Raw genomic sequence first — 7,036 nt, 5'->3', positions numbered from 1 at the left:
TCTCTCTCTCTCTCTCTCTCTCTCTCTCTCTCTCTCTCTCTCTCTCTCTCTCTCGTCATTTCTCAGATGACACTTAAAGTCAGAAGCTTAGTGATAGACAGGGCTCTAGCTCTGAGAGGTAGTGACTAAAAACAAGCTCTTAAGCAAATGCATCACAAATTATTGTCCTTGTTTCCAAAAACAACCCAGGAAGAGAACGAATAGGTCAGCATAACCTTTATTCACCCTACAAAAATTGCTCAAAGCCCGTGGTTAGCAGCTGAATTTCAGGAGTAACCTTGCACATGGTGTACAAGAGAGCTCAGTTTGATGGGATTGTCAAAATCTTTTCAAAATGAGCCCCCCAACCATCATTAAGAATGACACAATTGCTCAGAAATTCCAATTATCTGTTTTTCCCCCAAAAGGTTCTATTTTATTTCATTTTGCTCTTTCATGAAAAAGGTAGGTGACAATGGAATGAGTTCAGTCAAGAAAACAATTTTCAGGGGTCATTTGGAGTCAGAATGCTTAGTCTTATTCTTTTTTTCTTCTTCATGTTCATTTATACTTATGACCATTAAGAGTAGATGGAAAAATGATGGTCAGAGGTCTGAAAGATGTACAATTAGAATGATCATTATCCTTGATTCACTAAGTAAGGACAGAAGGTTCAGCTTTCTTTATGGACTGTCAAGTAAATGCAATGGAAAACAACTTCGTTCTTAAAATCTAGCTACAAGAAAAGGCAATTAATCATGTCATCTGGACCCATTCTCTTGGTATTTCCTTAATCAAGATTCATCTAAGTATCAATATTCCTATACCATTATAATCATCCAAAAGTAAAGCTATTTGGAAAACAATATAAAATGCTCCGAATTCACATCCACCACCTCCTAAGATGTTAATGGTTATATAAGTACAATCATATAATCAACGTGCAGAACCTTAAGTATGGAATCAGAGAATAGCTATAACAATGCAAAGTTACTTCTTCTAGGGTCAGTCCACAAGACCCTTTTAGAAAGGAGAGGAGGTGAGGTGAACTTTGAAGAACAACTAAAGGAAATGTACAGTTGCTTGTCTAAACCAATCAGGTACTCTATATCCTTCCTTCCTCCAAACTCCAATTCTACATATTAAAATAGAACGTAGGTTTGAAGTTCTGTTAGATGTATATTCTGCTTGAAATGGCAATGGCTTGTATCAAGGACAATTGTTTGATGCTGGAGATTAGGGTAGCATAGATGAGTAAAGAAGTTCATACTTGCAGCTTAATCCTCACTATTCAGGTCAACCTTTGTTCCAAATACATATTAACCTCCTCCATAAAATGACACCTTAGAGAGACAAGAACAAGAAAATAATCCACAGAAAGAATCTGTGCAAACTCAAAGAAAGAATCCTTGACTTGTGCCCTAGTAGCTCCCCTGTTACAGAACGAAGTTGATTACTTTGGTCAACTCTCAAAAACTAATGTTTCTCTTGAATAACTTAAGCTTATGCCACACAGTACAACGTTTTGGAGAAATATTTCTTTTTTCCCTTTAAAAACAACTTGTAGAATATTAAAGACAGCTCAATTGTTAAAGGAATTGTACATTAATGATGCTAGGAAAGACCTGGACTCCAAGGGAATGATTCTGTTATTTGTGTTTTTGCATCTGAAAGCTAGAGACATACATTGCTGAGATACTTTAGACTAACATTATTGAAACTCAGAAATGGATTGGGAGATCAGCGTTATTGAGACCTGGTAACAGACATTTCTAATTCAACTATATTCTTTGATGCCAATATTTTTCTTTTTCTATTCCATTTGTCAAGATGACAGACAATGAAAGAGGCTAGGAAATGTTTCAGACCAAATGATATGTGATGCGTCATTACGTGACACACAGGTAGCCTATATGTAAAAATTGTAAAAATTATCTGGATAAGTTATGTAAAAACAAACAAGTAGGAATAGGAGGAGGGGAAATTGTAATCAGAATATATTGTATGAAAAAGTCTACTTTGACTAAAAAACCCAGAAAATTATAAAAAGCATGCTTTTACTTTTGGTTGCATATAAAATTCAGGGAGCCTACATAAATATATGTCTAAATTAATTGCCTAGATTATATCAAGTATTGATTTGGACTAAGTCTATGAGTTTGTAGCAAAATATCTGAAAATGATGACATTCAGAAAATATTCAGTAGTAATCCTAAAGAAAAAAGTGTCAAAATGAAGATTGAAAAACTTTGCTTTTTAACTAATAGCATCTTTTAAAAATTGGTTTCTTTTGTTCCTCTTGCTCTGAGGGGCAAGAAATCATCTGCTAGACTTCCTGTCTTATTCCTCTGACCCACATGACACAGCACTGAAGTGTCACAATTTATCACTCTAATACTTATCTGAATATATGCTCATTATTCTAGGTATCTGAATAATAGAGATATTCCTTTTCTTGCATCTTTTAGTCTTCATCCTGATATCTGATGTGAGTGATGGAAAAAAAAAACTCAGTTATTTTCCTCTATTTCCTATACCCTGTAAGATTTGGATGTTCTAGCCATCCGTACTTAATGCTTTTCTTTGAATCTTCTTGTTTCTACATTCCTGTTTTTCTGTGACAAATGTTAGGAGGCTGCCACAGTCACAGTAATATGGTGTTTTTTTGTTTTACTAAAGCAGTGGTTCTCAACCCTCCTAATTCTGTAATTGTTTAGTACAATTCCTCATGTTGTAGTAACCCTCAACCATAAAATTGTCATTGATACTTCATAACTACAGTTTTGCTACTGTTAAGAATCACAACGTATAATCTGTGTTTCTCAAAGGTCTTAGGTGACTCCTGTGAAAGGGTTGTTCAACTCCCAAAGGGGTCACAACTAACAGGTTGAGGACCACTATGCTAGAGGATTTGTTACGTCATAGGGAACAGCAGGTAAGTGCATAAGCTTTCATGTCAGGCAGACCTGAGCTCTGTCTCCATTGCATGCTATCTATTTGACTTAGGTTAAATAACTTAATGTCTTGTTATTTCAGTGTTTTAATGTGTAAAATAAAGATAGGAGATAATAAAATGACCTCATAGGCTTGCATACATTTTATTTAACTTAATTAAACAATCCATACAAAATGCTGACAAAATCCATAAGGAACATCACTACACTCTGATAAATGTGATCCTATGTGTAGATCATGACTCCAATGATATTTCATGTGTCATCTCACTCAACAGGAAACTTGGATGTAATTTTCCTTTGCTTTCTCCTGATTTCCTTCATATGTGTAGTATAGGAACTATATATATCCTATGGAGTATCAATAACTGCTGATATGACTTTCACACATCCCAGTTCTAATATGAGATTTTATTTTTTGTCACTGTTATCAGATACCTAGATTTATTTTTCTCACCTTTCACGGTTTTCATTTTTCTTTGCTCCAAAAGACTGGCTACCATGACCTCCTCCTCCAGATGATTCATCCTGACATAGAACCAGGCTCCACCTTCAAGGGCATTCTGAGTCTAGCTGCTGTTCCAACTGCTCAAATTAATATCCTACTGGAACTTCCTCCCATTAGGGATTCAGGTCCTGCCTGTTTGCTTAATACCTTGTACTCATGAAAATCAATTTCCCTTAAGCTTCTTTCCCAGGGGTAATATTTCTCCACTTAACTGGGAAAGTTAAATAAAATGGTAGATCATCTTGCACCAGCAAATGTCTCACCAATCCTTGAATTCTGAACTTGGTGAGTTCAGAGGAGCCAGCTGTAAGCAACATTTTAAGGGTCATTTGTAACCTCTTCAAGAACACTGTGCATACCTAATATAAATCAATATTGATGGGTTTTAAATGACTTGTGACTATTCGTTAAAATACTTTACCTCTTTGACAACCTTTTCAAAGCTGTTAATTAAAGTTATTCAATATACTCAAGAAGAAAATAACTTTGTTAGAAATATTTACTTGCTACATGGATAACACTTCACCATAGGCACAATTGGAATTAGGTATTGAGTGTTTCACTAAAAATGTATTATTTTAAGCTTTGGTAAAACTTTCTCAATATCAACTGCATTCTACAAGCTTTTTTTTTTCTTTTTTTATTGGATGTTTTACTTACATTTCCTATGTTGTCCCCTTACCCCATCCCCCACCCACCCAGGAACCCTCAATCCCCTCACCCCTCCTCCTTCTCCTCTGTGGATGTAACCTCTATCTTCCCCCTCAACTCCCACCTCCCCACCCTCAAAATTCCCACCCCCTGGGGGATCCAGCCTTCAGGTCAAGGTTCTCTTCTTCCACCTATGCCCAACAGGGCCCTCCACTCTTACATATTCAGTTGAAGCCCTGGTTCCCTCCCTAAGTGCTCTCAGGCTGGTGGTTTAGACCCTGGGAGCTGTGGTTGGTTGGTATTGTTGCTCTCCTCATGGTGCCGCAAATCCTTTCAGCTCTCCTTCAGTCTTCACTCTAACTCCTCTATTGAGAACCCCATGATCAGCTCAATGGCTAGTTTCTACAAGCTTTCTTATGTTAACAAAAAAAAAGTCATGTAGGGAATGTTGGAGAAATGAGAGATATTTTCTAAGATTGTTACAATTCTGGTTCCTATGTCTGTATTTAAATATAAATGTTCAAATTTTCATAAAGTGAGTCATCTTGGTCATTTAAATTGATCATTATTTACAATTATAATAGTCTATCTTTGTGGGAATCTTACTTCTCTGGGTTTCAGAGAATCAGGGATGCTATTTTGTCCTCAATGTTAAGACACCTTCAGAGAACATACTTTCTCCCACCCCCCCAGTACAGATATCTTTCTTTAATTAAAGTATTAGGAGACAAAGATATTTTCATTCTTCTTAGAATATTCCCTGGGAATGCAAGAGGTACATTTATGACTTTCCCTGTATATCTATTTCTTAGGATAAAAGAAAAATAATCTGGTGGATACTATAGGAAATCGAGAAAAGCAGTTCAAGTTCTCAAAAGTGCCCTCTGTACATGGATCTGGAATCCTAGGAGACTGGACAGCTGGATAAAGTATTCTGACATCTGTTGGTGAAGTGTATTTCAGATTTCAGGTTGGCACTGTAAACATTCATTTGATACCAAAGTCTATTTAGGATGGTCCCACATCTATCAATCAAGTGTCAAGAGAAAGGATATATTTTTCTGGAAAATAGATATTACTTATCACAGGAGTGGTAGAGGAGTAGAAATGGCATATACTGTGACATCAGAAACTGCCTTTCAAATTCCAGTCTGTCCACTTACTAGTTGACTAGCCTTATACCAACTGCTTAAGTTCAGTGACTATCATCTACTTCATGCTCAAAATTTAGACAATATCAGGTATCATTTGGTTGCTGTGCAGTTTCAATGAAAGTACCTAATACACAAAGTCCATATTAAGTAAGTATTCAATGAAAACTAGTTCTTATATTTCTTTGATTAAAACCTTGTGGGAAAGATTATGGGCTTTGTTCACTACAAAAAAAAAAAGCACATGGAATACCAGAATGATGCAGAGTTCAAAAGGACTCTTTTGAAAAAAGAGTTCAAGAGAAGCATAGCTTTGTGTAAAGTGTCATGTGATATTAAAATTCATGTAAGACTTATTTACCAGGCAGTATATTTCCTGGGGTCAAAGAACTGATCATCATTTACATGATTTGCTGAACAGTGGAAAATTCAGAGGACACCAATCAAACTTAGTGGTGATCTTACTTGGATATAGCTTTGTTCTTCACAATACTTACTTCAGAGCTGCCAAGGAAAGACTTTTTGAAAGTTGGATGACTGGTCCTCAAAGTTTACTGGCAGACTAAAAGCAAAGTTTGTACTAAGTTATCCTTGAATGTTAAAGAATGCTCTTGATATTGAGTGGTGACTGGGCTCTGGGCAGGAAATAGGTGCCATTACATAAAGAGTCTAATTTCCTGCTCTGTATTTCTATGACAGATTCTAGATGGTGAATTGGATCACAAGTTTAATGAGCACCTCTTGTAAGAATTTGTAGTAGGTAGGAGGGTGGTTTTCATCAAAGCTTAAGTGGAAAGGACAAAGAAACAAGATCTGAGGTTGTCATAGGAACCTCTTTCCCCTCAATAGCCATCAGCAGGATTAAATAATGGCCATGGTGCATACTAGCATAGCTGAGGAGCCTGCTATAGGTTAAAGCACCAGATAGAAAAGAAATGTGTGGGAGTATGAGACAAGAGAAGAAAGAGAAAAGGATGTGGGTGTTAGTACCACCACTAGCAAGTTTAATCTCTCCACAGTTGGGGTTAGCACAATTCAGAGCCCTCTACCTTGTTACTTTCTCCCACTGTAGCATGTAGTCTCCAGCTCCACAGGTGACTGATGCTTACCAAGTACCCATTCTGCACCGTGAAAAGCACTGCGGACAACAAGAGCATTGTCAGAAGACATGTGGGTCTGAAGGAGCATTTTGTGTATCATATAAGAGAATGGCTTTTGTATAAAGCTAAAATGGACAGTGTCAACTACCAGAATTGCAAGCAGCAGAGAAAGTTTTCTAGAGCAGAATAAAAGACTTTAATAAGTATGATTGAAGAGGTAATTCAAAACACGTAAAAATGAACTAGTCAGAGATGTAGAAACTTTGTGTTTTCTATCTACTAGATACCACTCTAAACAGCCCAGGAAGCATTACCCAGCTACAGATTATAAAGATCAGATTCCATGTTTTCACTTTGATTTTATACATGAGGAATTGGAGTTCAGAGAGGCTAGATAAAATCCAATATTATATAGCTATGGTGGATTAGGGACTGGCTTCTCCTCAAAACCTTTATGAGCTAAGAGCCCATACCAATATAGTACTTTCATTTTGTTAATCATTTTATTTATTTACATTTCAAATGTTGTGCCCCTTCCTGGTCTCCCCTTCACAAACTCCCCCACCCCATTCCCTCTCCTCTTTGCCTCTATGAGTGTGTTCCCCCACTCAACCACCCACTCCCACTTCATCCCTCTAGCATCCCCCTTCAGTGGGGCAACAAGCCTCCACAGAACCAAGCATCTCTACTCCC

Source organism: Grammomys surdaster, unplaced genomic scaffold, assembly GCF_004785775.1.
Source record: "Grammomys surdaster isolate TR1022 unplaced genomic scaffold, NIH_TR_1.0 147, whole genome shotgun sequence".
Classification (NCBI taxonomy): Eukaryota; Metazoa; Chordata; class Mammalia; order Rodentia; family Muridae; genus Grammomys; species Grammomys surdaster.
Note: the sequence above shows the minus strand (reverse complement) of the source record.